Source organism: Phasianus colchicus, chromosome 5 (genome assembly GCF_987193195.1).
Source record: "Phasianus colchicus chromosome 5, bPhaCol1.hap1.1, whole genome shotgun sequence".
Classification (NCBI taxonomy): Eukaryota; Metazoa; Chordata; class Aves; order Galliformes; family Phasianidae; genus Phasianus; species Phasianus colchicus.
Window position 1 is genome coordinate 2222854 of NC_143440.1, and position 26603 is coordinate 2249456.

The window sequence follows — 26603 nt, forward strand, 5'->3', positions numbered from 1 at the left end:
TACCTTTTTGCTCAGGGTCTCCATAATTTCTCAAATGTTTGTCTTTGAAATCTAAAAAAGAGAGAACAATTTAATAAAACAATTATCAAGTATGTTTAGCATTTAATAAGTAAAATATACCATAATTTTAAAAGAGAAGGAAAAGCCAATAAAAAACAACAACAAAAAACCCTCTACAGCATTTTTACTGTTGATTTCTATATTGCTAATTTCTACAAATGAGCTGGAAAACAAAAATTCAAGGAATTTGCTTTAGAGAACACAGCTTTTACCCTAATTTTGTTACCTTGAAGGCTCCTGAATGAAACTAAATCTCTACCTTCTCATAGATTACAACAGAATAGATGGGAATTAACTGCTTCTTGAGGTTCTTCTTCTACAATTACTTCCTTTCTATCTTCTTTGATAGCTTTATTTTACTTTAAATTAGGCTAAAGCATTCTGAAGTAGAACTTATAGAGTGTAGGACATTCTATTTTATATTAGGTACTGTGGAAATAGGAACAAGTGTCAACATTCGTACTTCCATTGGCTTGTTTTGCAGGCACTACTCTGTCTTTGCACAAAGTGCTTGCATGACACAATGTATTGGTACCACATGCCATGACTACTGGTCTACAAGATTAGCATCCATTTTCTGGATTCTTTCCATATATATTAGTTTCAACTTCTACGAACCTTAATAAGAGGTTAATTCAATTTTGTGCCGTTACGGTAATGTCACTTCCTTTGTAGTTGAGATATCACAAAATTCAGAAGATGCTTAAATTTAATTACAACTTGTGCGGCAACAGAAGTTTGATCCTGCTACACTTAGTGAGTATAAACTAAGATTAATTTCTCACCGTGTAGCAAAAAATAAATAAATAAATAAAAGGAAGGACATAAGAGGAAGGGAAAAAAAAGGAGAGAAAAAAGATCAGAAAGTGGGAGGAAAAAGAAAATGGGAAAATGAAACAGAAACAAAAAAGAAAGTGTTTTCTATTTCAGGTTCCTGACATAAGTAGGGAAATTACCTCAGGCACTATAATATATGTTGAGCTCAGAGACAAAGCAGCAGCTCTCATGATTCCCCAACCACTTCAGGATTAAACCAAAACCAAAAATGAATAAAAAAAAAATAAAAACCATCACAAAGGAAAAATGTACATGAGCAGGTTATCTACAGCCAACCTACAGCGTAATATGCTGTTCAGAATTTAAGTATATCTCACTAACCAGTAAGAGAACAATAATCACCATTATCAAACTTTTGCCTAAATGCTTACAAGAGCACCCACCAGAGCAGAGAGCCTCCACTATCTAACATTGCTTCTGATTGGCCTTGAGAATACAGTATGTTGCAAAGGCCATTTGGATCAAAGAACTTCTTTTGTCAATAGGCAAAAGGAAGTAGATTCCTACCTAGTTTAATTTATCCCAAAGTAACACTCCAAGAAAAACATCCATAATGAGTAGCTTCATTTGGGAAATTTAATTAGACTAACAAGAAATTAAATGAAGGCATAAACAAAACAGATGGCTAAATTAATAGGGAGGGTGCATAGGATCAGATAGGAAGAAAAAAATAGGGAAAAATATCTTTTTTTTGTTCGCTTTTAAATGAAAGGCAGCAGGAACGAAGAACGCATTCCAGAGGTGCATATATTCCAGTGAAATAGAAAAAAATATATCTATTCTGCATATGTTGTCCTTTGAAATGATACTCTGAAGCAAAGTAAAATATGACATGGAAAAAATATGGTGGATTTGTAGCATGTTTGTCATGTTATTATCACCTCTTTTTTCCTGTTTCCTTTTAGAGATATCTTCAAAAACAATAAAAGCCACTGTTTTTTGTGAACTGTTTTTTGTGTGGACTGAAATCATGTTCCTTACTACTTTAGCTCCCCACATCCACTAAACACAAACTAAATCAAACATGACAGCCACCTCCATTTCTCATGTCTTCAGGATATTTCCTGCCCCTAGATGGCATTCAACAGTGTATAAAGGTAAGAAAGAAAGCACATTTTTAATAGGACTTCAGTGTTTTTAGCCCTCCAGGAAAAATAAGGATTAGATACCTAAAAAATAGAATATCTCCCTAGAGTTGCCTTTATATTTCTTTAACTTTATAGATTTACTGACTGGATACTGCAAACAAAGTTAATTTACCTTCCAGGTTTAAGCTGACAACCTAAAAAGGCGAAGGGTGGAGTGGGGAATCAAAGGAATTACAAGAATACTCTTAAGAGTATGACTCACATTATAAACTGAATGGAGGCTAAGGAAAGAACGTTAAAATGAGCAAAAGCCAGGTCCTGGAAACTATTCACACTCTCAGCTCTTATTAGCTTCAGCAAGAACTGGCTCTGGAAGACTGCATCAACTGTGCCTAGGATCTAGATAACAAAGTAGGACTAGAACAAAAGTAAAATAGTAACAGAATGGTATATTCTTCATGATAACTGTCACGTTTAAAGAATGACAACTACAACAAAACCATAGATTATGATAATTTAAAGTGCATACTGAAAATGACTACTACCTATATGCCTCCAGGTATTCTTTGGAAAAAAAAAATAGAGGAAGAAGAAAACAAAAAGCTGTTGGTAATTCAAAGATTTCTGAGAAGCTCTCAGAAGCCTTCAGGTTTTTCTTCAAAGCAAAAGGATTTTTCCTGTTCTAGTTCACTTAATGTAATTCTCCCATTGAACCATACCTATCTGTTATCTCTGAGAGAACAGCTATGTTAAATCCTCAGTATTACTGCTCCCTATGCCAAATAGGCCACCAAGCCACATGAGAAGTCTCTCATTCAGTACTTTGAGACATTCAGTATTTTTGAGACTTACAGAGCCTACCATGTTTTGCACTCCTGAGGAAATACAGTTATTGAAAAAAAAAAACAACTCTCACATTTGATCCCTGAAACTAATATCTGAGTATCACAGCTCTAAAGATATATTATTTTCTATCTTATAATAGATGTACTAGAGCAGCCATTATTAGCAGGTTCAGTTACTAACAAGTTTTCTAAATTGGTGTGTGTTCATTCCCTAGAGATACGAGAGAATAACTGCACTGCCATTTCTCATAGAATTTTGTTTATTAAAAGAAAGTGTAACTGGCAGAAATATCAGGTCACAGATTTCAGGTACTGATTCCACTTTTGTTTTGGTTTGGTTTTTTTGAGAAACATTGTTTTGTTAAATATCCTAATTTTTCACGGTCCACCACTTTGTTGATCCATTTGTAAATAAACACAGCAAAGACTTAAGAGCATATTCAGTTTAAAGTTGTACACATTACTGCAATCAAAAATGAGAGTAAATAGCATTTAAGAGATAATTATGGAGAAAAAATGAACAGCTTTGATGTTGTTGTAACGAGAAGAAATTGGAATACTTCTCATGTTCCTGAAAGGATGAAATATGTGTAGGAAATCACCCTTACTGCAGTGCCTGAACACCTCAATAATATAGGTCAGGAGGACTGATGTCAGTGTTCTGGATAAGAAACATTGTGTGTTACGTACAAACAAGGTGACCCTACTGCTGCAATAGAGTACATCACAGATCACCTGCTTTCTTAGGACATATCTGCTATGAAGGGTTTTTTACCTGGTTTGCTTTACATGTTTTCACTTAAATAAAAACCGAGAACAAAACACCTTAGCTAAGCCTATCTGGTAACACAGAATCATAGAAGCTTAGAGATCAAAGGGACCTTCTAAGGTCACCTAGTCTATCTCCCCTGCGGTGAACAGGGACTCCTACAGCTTGATCAGCTGCCCAGAGCCCCACGCAGCCTGACCTTGAATGCCTTCAGGGATGGGGTATCCACCATATCACTAGGCAACCTGTGCCAGTGCCTCACCTTCCTCACTGCAAAAGCCTATTTCCTTATACCCAACCTAAATCTATCCTCTTTAAGCTTGAAACCATTTCCCCTTGTCCTGTCAACAAAAGATCCTGCTTAAAGAAAGAAAGTTGTAGTTCCTACTTAGATAATCAAGAAATCTCTTGTCAAAGTAGTTTATATCACAGAACCAATTAGGTTGGAAAAGACCGTCAAGACCAAATTCAACCATCAACTGCTAAATAAAATACTTAAAGCCTAAATCCCTGCCTTTCCGCACATGAATGTGCATCTGAAATGTATGCTTATTTACTGCCCTCATTACAAGTCTGTCATTCCTAAACCATCAACACAGTGCTATTAGGTTACAAAACTTCCTTGTTGAACACAAACTTTGTCCTCCAGAGGCTCAACAGCAACGTACTACCTGAGCAGAGGACATCTGTTCTTCTGTCTGCCTGTAATGCTGGAGGTAATATAACCAACTGCAAAATTCTAAGAGCTGCACACTAACCCACTAATACTGCAGATAAACACAAGGCTACCGTCCTCGAAATTATACTCTAGACTAGTCAAAGAAAATGCAAGATGACTGAATTTCATTTAGCATTTGTATTATCTCTGCTATATAATTTGGGAAATTAAATGCTGTACTTCTAGTTTGGCGGGGATGATTGTGAATAAGAGATCTCTCTGTGGATAAGACTTTAGAAAGACACTAATGCCCATACAGAAAGAAGGAAGTGAAAGAGAGAGCTGCTGAGAGGCTGCATATCCCATATATGCTATGTCAATATACTTCTTACAAGCATTCACTTGTCATTCTGTTTCAGATGTTCAGTGTTGTTCCATGGAAATCAGTAGGGGCTATGACTTTTCTAGCAGCAGGAACAATTCCTGAGTAGGAGGAAATGTGGGCTAGAAACAAAGGCCTATGTGACCAAGACCACATGAAAGTTGATGAGGAGCTTTATACAGCAGCTTGAGGACAAAGTGGATTAATGTCTACTAGTATTAAAAATACATGAAAATATGAAGAATCTGTTCTGTTTGAACATTACTTTTTAAATGATTTTAAACTTTAACAATTTTTCTGTTCCACATCTTTAGGTTATTAAGAAAGGGATGACTCTATTCTAGACAGTGGTTCATTGTTGATCTAACTTTAACAATAATAAAATCAACCAGCTTCGAGGAGAGAAAAGTTTGAGCTTAAAGAAAGTCATACTAGTAAGTAGATCCCTGCACTGAAATATACAAGGTTTGCCCATGTTCTTTGAAATCAAAAAGAGTCAGGAGCCCAACCTCCTTTTGCCACAAGTTTGTCTGCTTGTAAATATTTGCAATTTGACTTCAGAGCTGTGATGAGAAGTGCTTGAATGGGAAAAGGGTGGGAGTGAAAAAAAAAAGATGACATGGACATAGGATGGTTTGCGAGTTACTCATGTTTAGATCCCTATGTGGGATTTGTTTCCATAAGAAATGTGATTATTGCAAAACTGTTTTAAATTACTACGTGCATTGCTGGAAAACTCTGCGTATGCACGCACATGTGCACATGCTGGGCCAAGGACAGAGAGGATCACGTATTTCTCATCCAAAGAAGAATACAGATAGTGAGAAAGATGTAGCACTGTATGTTCTTGTCACAGATCACACACAAACTGCCTAAAACACAGCTTATGATCCTCCCACAATGAGATATTTTTACTATCCTTAATGAAGCTAGGCAGGTGTTTACACTTATGATGTATGTCCGTCTAAAGTTGGAATTAAGCACAGGCACAAAATAGCAATGCTTGACGCACTAGACCGTAACATGCTGTATGTACTGTAATTAAAATAAACTCCTGTTTTATTTTTATTTTTTTAATGAGGAAATAAGAAAAGGCATGAGGATGCATTCTGCTTTGCGGAGAGCTGCAACCTATTCTGAGAAGTGTCAAAAATAATTCGCAGAATGAAATAAAATGATCCAAAACACCTTTTTAGCCTTGGCTCACTCTTTTAGCCTTGGCCAGGTGATTTTGGGGGAGGAGGAAGGAAAGGAGCTTTCCATCTGTTGGGGTGTTAGGTTTCTAAACATGTTCCTGAGCTAATTTTGACTCTTTAAAATGTGAGATAAGATAATATATTGTAAATCAATGTATCATGTCACTCAACGGTGTTTTTCTCAATATCAGCCCACTCACTTCCGTCTCCTGCTTGCAGGCTTCGGAGGCTTCTGGCTCTAGAACTACATTTCCCTTAAGAAATGAAGCATCCAAGTGGTATCAACAAATCAGCAGTGTCTCTAATAAAACAGATCTGAACAATGTGAATAGAAATAGCGCGACTGTTTTGCAGTGATGTACCATTTTACCTAAATAATTGCAAATGCTCAGAAATATCAAGCGGAAGGAAAAAACCAGTGTAATGAAACATCAAATATGCTATCATACTAAAATAGATATGTTTCACCATATTCTTTCTGCATCCAATTTCAATCTTTCCAAACTAGGTGAAGTTGCCTCTGAAATATGTTAACATTTGCTAGATACTATAGAACAGAAATATTTGGAATATTATATCATCACCTAGCCAGAGTGTATGAACATTTACTAAATCTAGGCCTCCTTAATCCACTTTCACAAAGAGCAGTCAGCAGTGCTTTCCTGGAGAAGCTGAAGACTATGTATATAATGCATCTAGAAACTATCAGACTTGCATAGCCTGGAAATTATGTCTGAACCATCAAGCTTAGTAGACAAATACAGACTCCATAAATCAGCCTTTATATTTTTGGTCTCTATAATATCCTTTGGCAATAGTTTCTACACGTATTAAATTGTGCAAAATTCCTCTGCTAGCTATAAAATTATTAACAAACTAATCATTTTATTTCTTTATTTGCATTTCACTTCATCTTCTCCTCTTCCTCTGATCTCTTCTCTAAACTGTGGAACTGTATTCTAATCCCTATCATAAACCATATGACAGATAGTCCATTCATTTGATCACTCAAGGCTTTTCCTTCCAAGTTCTGCTTAGATCCTCTTGAAACAAAACAAGCAAAGTTGTATGAAGTAGTCAAAATTTAATTTACAAAATAAACAACTTTACAAACATATTTATGCAGCAGCACAAATGAGTTTCCTGATTTGCTTCAAGTTCCTCTCCTAGTAATTATAGAATCCTTAGAGTTGGGAGGGACCTTTAAGGATCATCTAGTCCAGCTCCCCTGCAATGAAAAGGGGTGTGAATAAATGGCTAACATTGATTGTATTTGCTTTTTGAGCAGTGATGAATACACTGGCAGATTTTTTAGATAAATATTATAGATAAATATAGATTATAGATAAATATTCATAAGTATCCCCAATAGGAATCACTCGAGCATTTGGAAGACAGATAATGCTTAGGGATCTAAACTACGTGCATAGTTTTCATATATTTCTGTGTAAATGAGATACAGTCACAGCATCACACCAAAGAACATCTAGCTTGTTTGCTGAAATATCAACCTCAGATTTACAAATGTGAAGAAAACACCTCATGTATTAGTCTCTCATTTCTCCCTTCTTTACCTTTGTTAAAATAATAGTAATAATAAAACCATCATCATTACAAAAAAAAAAAAAAAAAGAAAAGAACTTGTCAAGAATCCCTAATTCCAATTTCATTATGAGTGGCCTGAAACACTGACGCAGCAACATCTTGGGGACATATCTAACTTTCAGGATGAGTCACATCAGTGTGACTCACAATCAATAGTAATTTTAATGTGCAAAGATTTAAGATGGTTTTCAAGATCTTTATTTGGTTAGCTTCCAGTTTCAATATATACTGGCTATGGTTTTACCAGTAAAAAGAGCCGAGGCTTGGCTGCTTTGAAAAAAAAATTATCATGAAAGCAAACTTTATCCAGTGAAATTTGTGGATTCTTAAGATAACAGACATTTATTTTAACAAAATATGCCCTAAAGTCTACAGGTTACATCGTGATACCAAGAAAACCATGCATGTCCTGTCTTATTTTAATCAAAGTGAAACAATATCCTAAAACCATCAGAACTAAGCATACAAGTTGGTCTGATGTTTATTTTTCTTCACTAAAAGTATCTCTCTAAAACATCGATTTACCACCTCCTTAATATAATGCATACTCACTAACAGACTGGGCATGACTGAAGTTTAAGCACTGCTTTTGTTTTAAACACTTTCAGATTTTTCGCAGGGACACAGAAGTGACAAGGGAAGGTGACTATTTCAGATGGCAAGGATGGACCAGACCTATTTGCAAAAAGTCATTAAGCCAGCCTCCATTATGGTTTTTCAGCTTTCTAATTCAGAGAGGCAGAAACCCAACAGATTATCAGATACAACATTCAGATGGCACAACCTGTTACAACATTGTGTTTGTGTGGTTGCGTTCTTATGCTAACCCTTAAAACTTCACTGAGAGAACTCCACTGCATAAAAGTTCATTCACAGTTCCTGTCTACAATATTTCCCCAGTGCCAACACTAGTCTGGCTGTAGACAGGATGCATGATATTACTCCCTAGAATAGTGATTTCCTTAAGATTAAGAATAAGGCCAAGAAAGGAGAAAGCCTGTGAATTACATTTAACAACCTATTACTTATTTAACAGGCAAGAACTTCAAAATTATATTAGATGATATGTATGTCCCCCTATACCTCCAACACCTATAATCTCCTGTAAATGTCACGTTGACTACTAGACTTAGAACTAAAGCCCTTCTCAAAATAGATCTCAACCACTCCCAGCCCAATAAAGTTTTGTGACTAAAAGTGATTCTGATTATTCACATTCATGAATTTTCCCCTAATCACTGCACTGTGTTTCTCTCATTAACATTTAAAGATGCTTTCCCCCAAGTATTCAAAGCAAAGGAACAACAACAACAAAAAACCTCTTTAACACTGCTATTTAGATAGAAGCTTTGTGTTAAGAAACTAATAATATGCTCATCCTATCACATACAGAGCAAGACTCTCAAAGCAACATCAAACGGGAAAAATTAATTTTTGAAAAGCTAATGGGGACAAAATAAACGACCATTCATAACCAGAAAGTTACAGTGCTCCCTATCTAATTTTAAGATTTGAATACGAAGCTACAAAAGTAAGTTTTCACATAGTGCCATACTGCCAGATCTCCACACGTGATTCTCAAAACCTGAGATTATTTTCTCCATAAATTTGAATATAGTACTAGAAAGTAGATGTTCTATCTATAGAGCTAGTGATGTGGTATAATGTGTACAAACGTGCTCCTTAGTTTATTTTCTCGGATAGAAGAGGTGCTGAATAAGTGTTCTACTACTTAGCCCACTTTCTCAGATGTGCTTCTTCCCACTCTTTTAAAAACAGAAATAGCAACAATAAAATGTACTAACTCACAAAAACTGTTAATATCTCCATTCTATGAAAGCGTGACCTTGCTCCTCTACAAGTAGTTCAAGAGGATATGTAGGACCTTAAATTTCAGAAATTCCTGCATTATAAGGGTTATGGCCAAGACAGAACCCATGCACTTGCAGGTTATACATAATGAGAACATTATTTTCTCCTACTAGTAGAGTTCCTACTAGTAAATTACAACCCACTATTGTCTTCAGACAGAATTTTCAATTATGTAAGAAAAGGAAAAATCATGAATCCTACTTGTGGTCATTTCAACTGTAGTTTTATTTCCTTCATCTATGTCCAATCTGAAACGCTGAAAGAAATAAAGCAAGACAAAAATAAGAGGTGAAATATCAAACTAATGTTGTGAAATTGAAATTAAGTATATAAGAACATCAGGAATACAAACAGTTCACTTTTGTGCTTTTCACATGGGAAAAAAAACTTGCAGCCTGTTGTGAGCTACAAATATATATTTAAAATCATCACTGGTGTTTCAGTAGTCCAATATTTCAACAACATTTCTCTACAGGCCTAAAGACTTAGGTACTGACATAAAGAAGGGCATGAAGAATCTTAAGCTGTATTTATCTAAAAACAGCTTCTTGAATAAATCCTTCACACAGCCAAAAAGCTTCAGCTAGGAAAGACCAAAAAATAATACTGAAAGTTAGGTCAAATCCCTTTAAATCCTTCAAAAAAAAAAAAAAAAAAAAAGTAATACATTTTTTAAAGTAACAGAACTAAAAGTTCATGACAACTACATAGTTTGGCAGATCTTTTCTTAGTCTTAAAAATATTATTTTCAAGCAGTAATGCCATCTAACTTGTTCTCTAAATAAAAATTTAATGGATGAAAAGTGTGCTCTTCTTTACAGCAATGAGTTTGGAAGTGCCAATCATTTCAGCTTACTCATCACTATTTAAAGACATTTCCAGCAGGGAGGAGAGCATTGAAAGATCAGTACAAAAGCTCTTTCAGTTGCCTACAGCAAAGTCTTCTAGATTCCTTGCTCCTGCAGACTTGATTTTATATCTCCTTACAAAGAATTCTTAATCATTGAAAACCCACTATAAAACTGAATGCTGATGGCAATCATTTAATAAATCCACGCAGCTTAATCTGTCATTCACAACAATACCAAATACTTGACACAGTGCTCATAAAACACTAAAGAAAACCTCATAACCTTAAAAACACAAACTCTAATCCATACACACTAAAATGCAGTGATCACATGCTGTTGCTTTGCAAGGATGCAAGTCTCCATTTGAGCCTTAATATGCTCCTTTAGCTGACAGTTGCAGTTAAATTCCCACCAGGAAGAAAGGCTGATCTTCCCCTCAACTAAATCATCAAGCCTAACATGTTGTTTTTTTTTCCTTCCCAGTGGTTTAGACTATTTCAGCTAATCACAACACAAACTTACTTGGGTCACCATGACTCTTGCTACTAAAACATGCAGAAAATTAACTCATTTGTGGTTCTTACAGCTAAGTAACTTCAGAAGGGCAAACCACTACTCGTGATGAACATCATCAGCCTCAAGTTTTCCTATTAAAGAGCAAACACTGCTCATATGCCTCCATGCTTTGTTTTGTTTAAATCATCCTTTGATACAGTATGTACTGTAAAATCATTTTAATAACAGAGAAACAGCTTAAAGAACATAAAATATTGCCAGCAAGTGGCACATCAGAGAAAGCAGTGAACTTACTATATTACCACTTACCTGCCTTTCTTTTTTTATGACTAAAAATTTTTACACATCAAACTGAAGCAAACTTGAGAAAAGCTTTCCAAATAAACAAATCACCTATTTATAATTATTAGCAGTTAATCCTGTAGACAGAAACATGATGTAATCTTCCTCTTATAATTTAGACTATTGAGTCCCTAAGAACACATTCTCCATTTTTCAGAAGCCACCATACAAAGAAGACTCGAACAAAATCAAAGCTGCAAAGTTTTCTTTAGAAACTACCAAAATCCACAAAGCTTTAGACTTTGTTAAAGTTTCACATCAACTCTGAAAAAAAATTTAGGTGGGAATCAGTCCTGCACTCCCAGTGACAGTCATTTCTGAGGTACTGAGATGCTCAGACATTGCCAACAAAACAACTTCATACCCTCTTCTCTTACTCTTGCAGAACCCCTTTGCATTTTATCTCCTTTTTGAGCAGCCACAGCCTAACCTTCCCAACATACTTGCCAATCAGATTCAAATAAGCAATTTCACTTTAATAAAAAAAAAGAAAACCTTTTTATTCTGTTCAGCAATATAGCAATATGTAGCTATTATTGAGGTGCTCCTAGATCTAATTTTTAATTCATTCTATATCAAAACAGTCAAAAGTGCACAATGTGAACAAGGAATTTCTTGTATTGTATGGTCTGTATGCAAGTAGGGATTTACTCAGCATATGACAGAAACAATACTGATTCTAATTGTAGCCCTAATTCAATTCTAATTGAATTGATTTCAGAACTCATCTAATACATGCTTAGATAAACAGAAAGCACCACAATTAACATTACATCATAACTAAATGTTTTTGAGGGGTTTTGTTCATTTGCTCCATGTTTAATTTCAACAGCCACACTTCTGGGGAGATTGCAGCATCATCAGTGTGGAACACCTTACTTACGGTGTCCATTCGCTCGGTGATACACCTGCTGGTTACTGCATGCTTGAATGCATTGACCATGCCTTCTTCTTCATAGTTTTCTTATTATGTGCTCTGCAGTTTCATTCATTTTCTACGTGCCAGTCATCTTATTAGAGCAACTTGCTTATTTCTTTTTGAAAGAGGAAAGAAACAAAGTTCAAAAAAGATGTTTCCTTAAAACTCGGATTGGTTCAGCTTTGAGCAGAACAGCACCGCACTGATGGAATTGGATCTTTTACCTCACTGAGAGGTAAAACTAACAAATTTTGTTTCAAAGACAGATCAAAAAAGCTTAAAAAAAATACAAAATTGAAAAAACACCTCAGATATTAGAACCCTTAAAACATATGGAACATATGGAAAAATAGTGATGAAAATACAAGATCATACAGTAAGTAGCGAAGTTTCCAACTAGTGAAGTTTCCAAGTAGCTGAATAGATGAGTAGTGAATACACTGAAAAGCAATTAAACCAAATCTGCTGAAATTCTTTGTCAGGGTGAGGCCAAAACTCACTAGATGGCACTGTTACACATACAAAGATAGTGCTGGAGAGTATATTCCCCCAGCACACAAATAGGTTAATAGATCTGAGGGGGAAGAAAAAGCTGTTTTTTTTTTTGCAGCTGACAATGCCAACGCATCTGGCTTTCCAGGACATCCTCTGACCTGGAAACACCTGAAGGAGTTTATAGTCAAGGCAGAGATGTTCTCTGGGAACTGACAATATTGTTTGAAGTAAAATAAAGCAACACTGAAATTACCTGAAGGTTTCTAAAAATTAAGCAGACAGATCAGTAAGTAAGGATATATAATACAAAATAGGCATCTAGATTATAACAAGCATGCAAGATGCCTCCTTCTGTATGTAGAATCACTTTTCAAAATGTTCACGTGCTGTATGCATCTTAAACACATTTACAATAAATTTGTCCACATTAATATCCACAGATGAGATGGGATACTAATTCAGTGATTTGAGTCATTACCAGCACTGTCAAGAAATCAGAAGTACAAGCTCAATAGCTATGATAATGAAGTCTTTGGGATAGCCCAAGAGCATATTCACCTCTAAGGCTGTCATAATGGAAAGTTGTGTGGCCTGATGGATGTTCAGCAGAATGAGGCATTCATGGCATCACAGAGACTCCTCTCCCATGAAAGGCTGAAGCAGACAGAATGGAGCACACCATATTAACAGCTCCTTGAGAGCCTGCTTTAGATTGCTACATATAAATGGATGGATGCAAGAAGGTTTTAAAGGTGCAGGTCCATAATAATTTGAGAAAAGATAAAAATATAACATTCCTGAAAAATATATGGAAGCTAGATAAAATTTCATGAGATGAGCTTGTCTACATTAAGGAACACCAAAACAGCAATTGCAAAGGAGGAAGGGGGTGGGGGAAAGTGTTTTGGCACCAAGAGCTATTATAAGAAAAAAGCAATGCAATTTAAAGTAGATCTATTATTTGTTACCAAGTACAAACCATTGCCAAGAATAACAGCTCTAGAAATAATAAGTTGCTTAAGTTATTTATATATGACTAAATATATATGAAGAAATAGAGGAAAAAAGGAAAAAGAGGAATAGGCTTTGATTCTATTCTGAGTGATTGATCTATTGGTATCAGTTCTGTTATTACAAAGAAAGAGCAATGCAAACAGAGGAGGCCCATTTTTACAAGAGACTGTAGGCTCCATGACTGCACTGATCCCTGGAGAACAGATACAAGTTGTTGGAGAAGAAGCAGGTCTCTCATTTGAGTAAGCGATGCACTACGTATCTATGTAAACAGAATTTAGGAGTAAGACAAAAAAAAAAGTCCTCTAAAAAACACATGAATTTGACTTTCTGACTCCGCAGATCAAGTTCCATGGAGTAAAAAAATAAAATAAAAAATTTGACACTTTGAACTCAATTAAATTTGATGTTTTGACAGAAGTGAACAACACTACTATTAAAAAAAGAACAAATTTCAAGGCATGCATAAGAAGAAAGCAATGCCATTTTGATAGTGCAGGCTGGACACCCCTACTCTAAAATACAAGGTCTGCTCTGAAAGTATTGGCTCCTCTTTTATTATGTTGGCCCATGACATCAGAGGTGGATGGTGGTGGTATGGCAGTAGAAGTCAAAAACTCATGATTTGATTACATTTACCACCTAATCATCCTCTGCTCAAACTGTACATCTAGCTTTCCCCCCATAAAAAAAATCCACAGCTTTTGCTTCCTATTCACAAAATAGTAGAAAAACCTATCCTTACATTGCTTAACTCTGCTGCTTTACTCATCTCCCTCCATACAACATACAAGCTGGCTCAGCTGATCTTTGCTTGAGGGAAAGAAAAATAATGGCCATGGGAAAACAACATAATGCAAGTCCTGATGTAACCCTAACAATAATTTTGCTGTGCAGGTTACAACAGTGACAGCTAACAACGCAAATATTGCCTTATACCTGCTTGTGAACCTTGACAAGTACATGGAATTGCTATTATGTGGTTCCTGAAAGAAAAAAATAAGAGCATCTGGTCTCTAAACAAGTACTACAATGTTTTCTCTTATCCACAGGTTAGGCCAGTGAATGTTCTGATTGTTAGAGGACGTTAAGATAAGGAAGCCAGATAAAAGAGTAAAAGGGATCCTTAATGTGTGAGACAGGGATTTAATAGAGATTTGCAAAATGTAAATATATAAACAAATGTAGACACAAATACCGTCTTAGAACAGGTGCTTGCAAATAGTTTCAAGGGCAAAAGTCAATAGGTTAGCACCTAGCAAAAAGTTATGAAGCAATAAATACATAAAGTTCAGCTGAATAGAACATGTCCAACTGTTTTTTTCTTTTTTTATATTCACTCTATTTGTCTCTTATCAATGAAAAAAAAGGACATAAGTAAGGAAACAAATCCAAAAGGAGAGCTGCTAAATCTTGATTTTTATCTATTTACTTATTTTTAAGAATAGCACAATGGTATGTCTAGAAAAATATCACATAGACTGCAAATAATGCTATGCATAATAGAGAAATGCCTTGGTTTTATTTAACCTTTCTTTAAAGCTGTAGTAATTTGCCAGTACAGATGGTGATTTTAATCAGTTAGAATACAACAATCAGTTCAAATACTGTGATGTATTTGTAAAATGAGGTGGCAATATTACAATGCATGTGTGGAAGGAAACCTTTTTTTCTTCTCTAACTTTGTTAACCTGAACAACTTCATTTCTCTCAGTACAATTCTTTTAATCTTCTACCAGGATAAGAGAGGAAAATGGGACAAACTGCATAGCTTCTCTAAAATTGACAGAAGTGAGATAAAACTGAGGTCTATTGCCTTTAGCTGGGCACAATGATTTAAGCCACTGTCAGAGAAATCAGAACCACATTTACTGGATTTGTACCGTTTAAAAAAATGCCCAAAACATATTGTTTTAAACAGGTACAAGTGAAGTAAGACCTCAATAAGAGGTTTTGCGATGAGGAATCTGGAACAGCTCTGCTGCAGCTGCTACAAGTGCCTGAATAATATTCAGCAAGTCAATATGCATCAGAACGTTTCTTTGTTTTTATTATGTAAATTTCTTGTGGCTGATTCTCAAGATAAACTTCTTTGAAAACAGCATAGTATGGCACAAAGCCAACAGAACCGGAAGCAAAATCTGGTTTTTGTGTTAATAAATTATTTATATACAAAAGTATGGAATGTTATGCTACTGAAGTCCACATGTCCCACCTGTAACTAAGTAAAAGGATCGCATTAACTTTACACAGAAACAACTGTTTTTTTATCCCGCCTCCCTTCGGCTTTGTTTTCTTAACAAGACAAGCATACTAATAAAAATCATAGAATCACAGAGTCACCAAGGTTGGAAAAGACCTTCAAGATCACCTTCTCCAACTGTCTACTTACCCATCAATACTGTCCTAAGGGACTAAGCCATGTCCCTTCATACAACATCTAAACAGTTTTTGAACACCTCCAGGGACAATAACTCCACCTCCCTGGTTATCCCATTCCAGTGCCTCACCACTCTTGAAGAAAGTTTTTCCAGCATCCAACCTGATGGTCCCCTGGTGCAACTTGAAACAATTCCTTCTAGCCGAATCACTACCAGTTACACGGGAGAAGAGGCCAATCCCCACCTCACCACAAGCTCCTTTCAGGTAGTTGCAGAGAGCTATAAGGTCTCTCCAAGTCTTCTCTTCTCCAAACTAAACAATCCCAGTTCCCTCAGGCGCTCCCCAGAACACTTGTGCTCCAGATTCCTCACCAGCTTTGTTTCTTTTCTCTCTGAATTTGTATTGTTAAAAAAAAACAAACACAAAAAACTCAAAACACATTGTTCTAACTAGGTACAACTGAAGAAAGTTAATACCTCAACAAAAGGTTTCGCGCTGACCATGGGAGCAATCTGGGACAGCTCTACTGTAGATACGACAAGTGCCTGAATAATATTTACAAGTCAGCGAACATTAAAACATTTCTTTATTTTGATTATGTAAATTTCTTGTGGTTGATTCTTGAGATAAACTTCTTTGAAAACAGCACAGTATGATACAAAGCCAATGGAAGCTTCACTACCCTGAGATGTTTACAAGTACATGAATTTACGATATGTTTATGAACAACATATGCTGAACTAGATGAAAGACAATGAGTATGAACCTGAGAACAGTTGCAATATATAGGCCAGCTTAAAGAGGCTAAAAGTATTCGTGTCATTTGCAATCATGCCTTGTATTCAATTTCTGCACTAATTTGCTAGACTAAAGACCTACTGGCTGGCTGTAAATAACTTATTAGTATGCTTAAAGCATGAAAATACTACTTATGAAAGTATGTTCCATAATAGTTAACATTCTATTGTCCTTGTTTTCAGCTAGTATTATTTGACTAGACACATCAATAGATCGTGATTGTTGACACATGCTATCATTCAGACATTTATCATGACTGCAAGCTGACAAAAGGAATTTTATAGTATATTGCACATGAATCAAATTTACATTAGTTCATACACAAGTATCTTCACATCTCCTAACAATGCTTAGTGAATTTATAATTAAAGAGCATGGGGGGAGCAGGGAGATTAGGACATGGGCTGCATTATCAATAAAATAATCAAAATAATTACATAAAATTACTTGTATATGCATATGGTAAACATGAATCAGAATTTTTTATTCTCATATATTTCCAGAATTAATAAACCCTGATTTTGTAGTAGTCTGTTGATGGAAAACATGACTTGCATAATCTTACAGTAGATACACAATATATCGTTAACCATCTAACAGATATCAGGACTAGGAACATTACCATATGTGGATTTATAAAGAATATTTATGGAACTCTAAAAGAAAAGAAAATATGTAATAAATATGTCACTGATCTACTTCTAGCTAAGCTTTTCTGTGAATAATTGAAGTCATAGCAACACTGCACTCCAAAATATCATTATGAGGGAAAATCCTCCCAGACTTGAAAATAAACAGGAGAATAAAAAAAAATGGGGGAGGGAGGAGGGGGGAGGGGAAAATCTAAAGAACTCGAATGATGTAAAATATATGCATCTAGATATTGGATTATAACTTTAATATATAAGGAAACCTGAAAGCAAGGACAAAGAAGTGGCTTGATAATGTGATGTCCCAGGCAAAGACAGACAAGTTGATTTCAAAGCAAATTTGATTTTAGAGGTGATAAGGGAGTGATTCCCAATGAACATCAGCAGAAAAGCTTTAAAAAAAAAAACAAACTTGTCTTTCATCTGAAAAGTGTTTGCTGCCCCAGAATTATACTTGCTTTAGCCCACCATATTGATACTAATTTTCAGTGCCACAAGTTGGAATGTCAGTGTACATTAACACCTGATCTATAAAGGGAATGCTGAGATCTCACTGAAGTATTAGTCACCGCACGCTGGGAATGCAGGGTGTTAGTGTTCTTGGCTCAAACGTCTCAGCCACACACCTCAATTCTTAATGAAACATACACACCAAATTCATTATACAGAAGCAGTTTAGAACCAATAACTTTCTCCAACTTATTTAGCAATTACTAATTTCAGTGATACATGAATTCCTTTTGAAGGAGCAAGACCTCAGGCTGCTTTGGCAAATACATGATCCCTTGGAACACGTATTTTTGTCCGATAGGTAAGTGGTTTCTTCATTTTCCTATTTTTTTTTTTCCTTCACCTTTTCTTAAGTTACTTTTTAGATATTTTTTGCTTGTAACAGCTGATAATGTATTTTATCCCAAGTTTTATACTGTCACTTATGCTGATGGTTAACTGAAGATCTCATTCAGAAATCAGTCTTGTCTAGAATAACTTCTTTTTAAAGTTCACAACAACAAGATATCAGAACAAAGTGATTTTTAAGACTTATCCATAGTTCCCTGGCTGCTCCAGAAAGCATTTCTATCAGTTCTACTTCCAGATACACCTCTAGGTATCCCTTCATTACCTGAACTACTCCCTTGTATCATCTCAGAAGTCAGCTACTTTGACCCTTCAGTTACAATACAATCATCTGAATTACACTCCATTTCCACTTTCTATCCCATGTTCTTCTTTCACAACATTACAGTTTTTACCTTTCTCAGGAATTTTCTCCCGAGAACATATTTCCTCATAGATTTTCTAGGTCAAATTATAGTGATGTTCCTTACTATGCTCCACAAACCACTCCTTTTGGCAGCAGTTTCTTTGGACAAGCAGACAAGCACTTGCTAAGGGCATGTGGAGATGGAATTTAAAAAAAATGAAGCTGGTGTATTCTGTGTTGCTGCATCTAGAATTGTCACAGTTAACTCATCAGTAACCATGTAAGCAAAAAGAGCATTTGTATTTCTTTGCAGACATTCATTATACACATTTAATTGCAAAAGAATTTGCCACAGGATTTCACAGGATCATAATGAAAATCAGGTAGAGAGGGGAAAGAAACAGTGTAATTAAAGGCAATAGAAAGATACAAGATCTGATTCAGTTTCCATGGAAATAAAAAGCTATAAAAACCTTTTCTTCAGTGTTTTCAAACAATTCTCTCTATTTAGACACCTGAAACAAGACTACAGATACTACACAATTTAAACAACTATATGGATTCTCCAAATACATTTCATTATTTAATTCGGGCTTTTTCACTATGGAATTCAAGAAAGATCCTCAAATGAAAATCAAGTACACATTCTATGAACTCTTAAACATCGGGATATATCTGAAATGTTGGGGATGGGGTGAGGTAGTGTGCTTTTAGGAAAAAAAGCAAAGTTGCCATAAAGGTGCTTGCAATACTACTCTGAAAAGGTGCATAACTCCAGTTATCCACTACCAATAAAAAAATAAGGTACATAACAGACCACAAGAAACGCCTCTGAAACAATAAAGTTTTACACAAATATTCAGTCTAAATCAGCATCCTGTTTGATGATAGAATCTACATCTGTTGCTCATTGAATGTACGCTTTGGTGGAATGTAAAAAAGCCCCAGGTACTGTTAGAAGAGGCCTGGTGTTTCATTACCTCATGTGATACATTGGAGGCTTTATCCATCTCTTTTTTCCCCAGGTGCTAGGAAAAGGCTACATAATAGTCCTAGAAACCACAAACACACACCCTAAATAATTAAATCTCCCTTTAAGCATGCTAAGTCAACGTACATAGAAAAACCCTTTCATTTAGATAGCGTGGAGCACATTACATATCATTCCTAGAAAATAGCTCTGGAGTTCACGTTTAGATTTATGATAGTTGCAAGTTTAACTAAGCAATTCCCTAAGCACAACAGCACTTGCCTTGTTCACGTAACAAGGCAATTATATATACATGCACCACATTTTTATTTTTTTAAATTCAGATACAGACACGTAATTCATTATCATCTATGGGTATCCCTGAAAGTAATAAGCTCTTGTCATTTTGCACCTACATTAGTATCAAAAGATAGAATAGCACATTCTCACTATTAAGCCCCAAGGTTTAGACTCTAATAAGCGAGAGAAACAAGAAAAATATTCTTCATTTACTCGCAGCAAGTATAAGACGACTTGGGTTTTATGTTTTCAGTATATGTTGTGCTCTTTCCAGTATCCAAATTTCACAGAACATTCTAATGCAAACAGTACTCAGGAAAAAAAAAAAAAAAAAACAACTTAGCAGTCATAAATATCTGCAGACTTCTAAATTTACAATATCTTGAAAGTATATTTATGCCTTGTAAGCACATTTCTTTTAAGCTCCAGCATCAAACTTCGAGAGAGCAGTGAAAAGAATTGGTCTTTCATCCATTAATTTGGAGATGAATATGCCAGATGGGATCATTCTTGACAATAACATGTGAGACACTGGGCATTTTCCTTATTAACAGACAACTTGTAAAGCAATAATCAAAACTTATACCCAGGAAAAGTTCTAAAATGCAAGTAAATGTCAATATCTGGTAAAGTGTCCAGACTTTCACAGGTTTGCATAGGTTGGAAGGGACCTTAAAGATCATCTAGTTCCAGCCCCCTGTCATGGGCAAGGTTGCCATTCACAAGATCAGGCCGCCCAGGACATCATGCAGCCTGGTCTTTAATGCATCAGGGATGGGGCACCCACAACTTCTCTGGGCAACCTGTTCCAGTGCCCAACTGTCCTCTGAGTAAAAAACTTCTTTACATCTAACCTCAATTTCCCTTCCTTTAGTTTAAAGGCATCACCCCTTGTCCTGTCACTATCAGACTGTAAAAAGTCAGTCCCACTCCTGCCTGTGAGCACCCTCCAAGTACTGGAAGGACAATGCGGTCTCCCCACAGCCTTCTCTTCTCAAAGCTAAACAAGCCCAACACCCACAACCTATCTTAACAGAGAAGCACTCCAGCCCTCTGGTCACCTTTGTGAACCTCCTCTGTACCTGCTCCAACAGCTCTGCATACCTAGGGTTCCAGGCCCAGACACAGTACTCCGGATGGGACCTCGTGAGGGCAGAACAGAGGGGGATAATCTCCACCCTCTTCCTGCTGCCACCCCTCTGTTGATGCAGCCCAGTATACTGCTGGCCTTCTCACTCAATTACCAAAGACTACGTCATTGATAAAGATGTTGAAGAGCACCAGACTCAAGACAGACCCCTGGGGAGTCACCACTTGTGGTGGCTTTCACCTGTAAGAGCCCTCAACAACCCTCTGGCTTTGACCATCCAACCAATTCTTTATCCACCTAATAGAATAGCCTTCTAATCCATCTCTGTCCAATTAAGAGACAGGTGTGGTGTGGTAGCATGTCAAAGGCCTTACACAAGTCCAGATAGATGACATCACTTGCCCTTCCTTTGTCTACCAATGCTGTCACTCCATCATAGAAAGTCAGGCATGATTTGCCCTTGGTGAAGCTGTGCTGGTTGTCTCATATCACCTCCTCATATCACATGTGCATTAAAGTCTCTTCCAGGAGGATATGCTCTGTGAACTTCCCAGGCACAGACATGAGGCTCACCAGCCTATAGTTCCCTAAGTCTTCCTTTCTTTCTTTCCTAAAAATGTTTTCCTTTTCCCAATCACTTGGGATTTCACCTGACAACCACAGTTTTTCAAATATGAATGGAGAATGGCTTGACAACCACATCAGCCCACTCCTTCAGAACCCTGAATGCACATCATCAGGCTTCGTAGACAAAATAACACACTATAATATAATATAATTAGAATTGAAGCTAATAAATCAAATTAAATAAGAGTGTCCAAAAGCCGCAGACTTCACTCTAATGCTAAGGTGAGATGATCTGGGGAGCTCACACGCTGCTGAGATCAAGGGAAAAAGGAAAGGTCTCATGGCCTTGCCAGGGGTTTTTACCTCCACTCTGAACTCAAAGTCCTCTGGGGTATGTAGTTCTTCCCTTCTGGGACAGGCACCCAGGAGTGGAGCATTAACTCTAACTCCCAGTGATGTAATGATGTGTAATAATATTAACCAAAAATCATAAAACCATGACACTATTAAAAAAAAAAAAATGTTAACTTAGGCATAAGTGTGTTGTTACACGGTATAACAAAGAATAAGGAAAATTGTAAGTAGGGGAAAAAAAATGACTAAAACTGAATGAGTAACCCAGAACTGCTAAATACTATGTCCATTATTCTGTTGGTGTGATGCACAAATCACAGACAAAATACAAAATGGAACCATTTATCTGAAGTTACTGAAGAACTGAACTACAACTCTTTCCTTTTAGTGAAAGTGTACAGAAAACCACTTTGAATAATGTGTGCTAGGTACTGTTCACCAATAATTTCATTACTATCTATTAGAATAATAGGAATGATAGCACTTGTTTTAACATAATGCGTAAGTGGAGACGTCTCACATCTTAGAACATAATTGCTGTTAAATGGGTATGTACCTACAAAAGTCAATTCTTGCATTTGTGTTTTTTAATATTTTACTGATTTTTTTTTGAAAAATTAAAAGAAATAATCAAGAGCAACAAAGCTCAAATGTGAGAGAAAGCTTTAGGAAGCAGTTAATAAAGAAAACTAGTAAAGAGAGATACTGATATTAGGTTCATCAGTTTTAAGAAAAAAGATCTCCCATCCAACTGGAAAATTTAAATCAGGCAATTGTCAGGGGATGCAACAGTTGAAAAAGTTTTGGGTAGTCATTCATTAATACCACCAACTACAACAGACAGCTGTGATCAAAATCACTACTAACAGGAGCCAAAGATGCCCAAAGTAGAACTCTGAATAATAGTAACCAATGACAGCTATAAGAATACAGCCCAAAAGATTATGATGAAATAAATGCTGAGGAAATGAGAAGAGGTTTGGAAAAGGTCCATAAGACTGATCAGAAGATTGGTAACCATGCCTTAGAGAGAGGTTCCAGGACTTAAATCTGTATTAGCAAAGAAAACATTAAGAGGTGGTTTTATCTCATGTGTTAAGTGGCTACATGGCGTTTAGCAATGTAATAAAAGGGAGCTCTTCAAGCTCTTCTGAGAAACACCAATAACTGTACCATGGAACTAGATAAATCTTAAATTGACATTTTTAATCATTAAGCATTGCTAACTATGCAAGAAACTCTAAAGACAGTGGAGAATTCTCTCATTACTGGAAATACAACAGAAAGATGAATCGGTCAGTATATATAACATCTGCTTATCCCAGAATGGGATAGGGCAGAAGCTCTGAAACCACAGAGAAGAGGCTGCTGCCTAGCTTCAGTGCTGCTTATTCAGTTCTCTCAGAGGTAATTACTAATTGTTTCTGTAGCTTACTGGATTTTTACCCATTGCAGTTTCTGTGCCCTATAGTAGCATTTCTACGTAACTTAGTCAACCTCAGAAACTCTGCTTACATACACACATACCACATACATGTAATACATGTTTAAAATTTACAAGCTTCTGTTTCCACACAAGAAAATTAAGTTTAAATGAAAAAGAATTAACGGTTCAACTATGTATTTTCTCCATGTCCCTCAAACCACTCACAGCAGCTTTTTATTAAAGCTTTATAAAATAACAAATCCACAAAGTAATCACTTCTATAGGAAAATAGAAAGAGAAAAAAATTAAACTAGCATCTAATGCGAATTCACGGAAACTTCAGGGTACTTGCTTGGCACCTTCAAAAGAAAAGAAAAATAATTCTTGTATCCTAAAACACAAACAGTTGAAATGCATGCTCGCCACAAAAAAAATGAATGTGGATAAGTGATCTATCTCACTAAGATCATGGATCCTCTGTGAAAGAGAAACTCTCACGCGGGCAGGATATGCAAACTGAACGCACCTCCCTCATTCAGGCTCTTTCCTTGCACAACACAAGAACAGCCTCCTACTTGTACCACAAATAGCATAATTCAACACAGAGGTTCCTCTTTCAGCCTACAGATACGTTGCTCAGGAGTGAATTAGTGTTTCTATTCCCTTCCAAAGAAGTATTATAAGATACTGTATTATAAGAATTTATAAGTATTGTCTCTATTTCACAAATGGTCTGTACAGCTCGTTCTTTTTCTCTATTCAATAAAAATAAGAGCTAAGTAAACATGCTAAGAAAATAATAATTTAAAAACCAAAACCAAACCAATCTCCAGAACAGTCAATGCAGTTCTAGATAGGGACCACATCAGAAACAAAGGCAGCCTTGGGCCAGGCTGCACTGAAAACAGTTTTGAATACCCTGAAGTATTCAAATGACAGTGAAGGAATCAGATCTCTGCAAGCTGAAGCACTCCCGTATTATTTCTCAAAATAGAGAAAAACATATTTACAAGCATGTGCTATCTTACAGGTGCGTATGCAAACACCACAAAAAGACCATAACAAAAATTGAGAAGCAATGTAAGGAATGCTCACCGAGGTCATGCTGAATAACATGGGTTGTGAATTTGCTTGAGAGTACATGAAGAGAATTTTAGATGAAGCATCACATACTGTCTGCTGCAGAGACAAATGCTTTTTCCTGCTCCTTCATTAAAATTTGCCAGACAACTAACTAGTGCTTTCAACACCTAAGAAAGTTAAATAATGATAAGGTTTTAAATGCAGACAATTCAAGAGGGTATTTAAGATTCACATGAATATTTGGAAGATGTGCAGAAGGGGAATCATTGTGAATTTTTAATTCTCTTACATTAATCATTTATTGCCATATCACAGCATTATCATAAAAATCAGTTGATCTGGAAATTCAGCACAGCAGTTGTTATGTACTCAGCAATATTTAAGCATGCAGTTCAATGGTGCGTACAAACCTCTTTTTTGTCTACAAAAAACTAAATATATGCATAAGTGTTCTCCTGAGTTACTAAGAGTAACATTTTATTTCAGTAGCCTACTCCTTTTCTAAGTCTAAGAGATAGAAGGGAAAAATACTATTGACACATTCAGAAATAATGCAAAGAATCCAACAGAAATAAGCATGTTCTACGTGCAGTTCTGTAAGTGGGCTGAGGTGGACCTAGGATGTAAAATCTAGGAAACATCAAGGAGTAGCAGGGTAATGATTTAATAGCAACATCTGGCACTAGCAAGGCTTGTACTGATGCATTTCTCCATGAGTCAGAAGAGATTCTGACAAACTGCTAAGGGTTCAGAAGTTATAAAAATAACCCAAAGTCTAGAAAATGATGCACCGTATAAACTTAAATGTTAAATCAATTAATTTCACAGCCAAAAAGGTAAAGGGACAATTATTTTATTACATAAAATTACGTATATGAAGATATTTGGTAGCACTATAGTTTTGTTCTGCTCCCCCTCTCCTTCACATGAACGAATATAAAGTCAATCATAATTAGATTAAAAATAAGCTGCAAAGTTTTAAACAGCCAACTAACCACAAGAACTCAAACATTTTCTATGACTGAACGTTCTATTACCAATGCTAAGAAAAATGGGTATTAAAAGCTAAGGATTTCCTGCTTCTCTGGGCTAAAGCTTACATAACAAAAAGTAAGCCTGAATTTACAAGTGACTGAAGAGACAGGATACAGCTCCCCTAATTAGAAGATATGCAAATTGGAGTGAACATTGCATGACACCTGAGTTGTAGTTAATATGAGCTTCAAGGTAGCACTTGCTACCTACTACTTTTCTCCTTAAATGTATTTGTATACTGCTTCACACTTACAAGCACACATTAATTTGTTTAAACCATGTATGTCTCGTGAACTTTTAAACTAAGTTTCTTCAGTGCCATACACGTTTCTCCCTCAGCAAGTTCTTACATTTATCAGCCTTCACAATTTTGGTAAAACAAATCTACCGCTAAGGAGAAATAAAAGTAGAAAGCATCCCTCCAGATTTGAAAAAAAAAAAAATGTTGTTATTGCGTATGCCTCTCCTGATGTTATAAATAACATCTTAAAACATCTCTACCAGTGCTATTAGCCTTAATATGTCTACAGTAGGGCTGCCTCTGCTGCCACAGCTTCATCCTAATACATTCATGTGTCATCTGCAATGCGCTCTGAAAATAAAGGTGCAGCCAGTCAAAATATTTACATACTTCCTCATGAAGTATTTCTTGCAAAGGCTTAACAGGCATAAGAAAGCTACGATGACTATGTTCACTTATCATAAGAAAAGAACTTCAAGAATTTCCTGGCATGCAGGAATAAGAAAACTAAGCAACACATCAATTTCTGGAATGCAATGTAACCTTCTGGCCTTTCTTACTTTTTCAGTCCGTCAGAAAGGACAGACAGCTGGTAACAACCTTTTTCACAGATTCCAAAAGTTGTGATATAACTCAAAGAAGCACAAGACATATGAGGTTCAACGAGTTTGAGGGGTGGTTTTTTTTGTTGATGCTGTTTGATTTTTAAAGTTTGATGGATGATGCCAGTTCATGTGGATTATTTCTCCTTCCCATTTGCTAGACTGCTATCAGAATCAAATCTAACATATACCTTAAGTACTTAAAATTATATTTACTGCTGAAAATAAACAGTAGAGAAGGGATCAGGATCACAATAATCTTAGCAGCTTGGGTTTTCAGCCTTATAAGAAAGAGTATGTTCCTTACAAAATGAAAAAGCATTCATACAGTAACATATGCTACTAAATTAACGTCTGCTCCAGGTAAATAGACTAGTAATAGCAAGAATATGAAGGTTTTTGTTTAAAGAATAAGCTCTTATTTAATGACATTTAACTTAGTGGAACAGTTC

The 26603-nt window shown here is 36.0% G+C and overlaps 1 long non-coding RNA gene across 7 annotated transcripts in view; it reads right to left on the reverse strand.

The window, feature by feature from the left end:
- LOC116237910 (uncharacterized) overlaps window positions 1-26603 on the reverse strand; it is a 183741-nt gene that overhangs the window by 78366 nt on the left and 78772 nt on the right. For all 7 annotated transcript variants that reach the window (XR_016466573.1, XR_016466571.1, XR_016466577.1 and 4 more), the window contains one exon: window positions 4-51. This is a non-coding gene — a long non-coding RNA (uncharacterized LOC116237910). The remainder of the gene's footprint in view (window positions 1-3; window positions 52-26603) is intronic.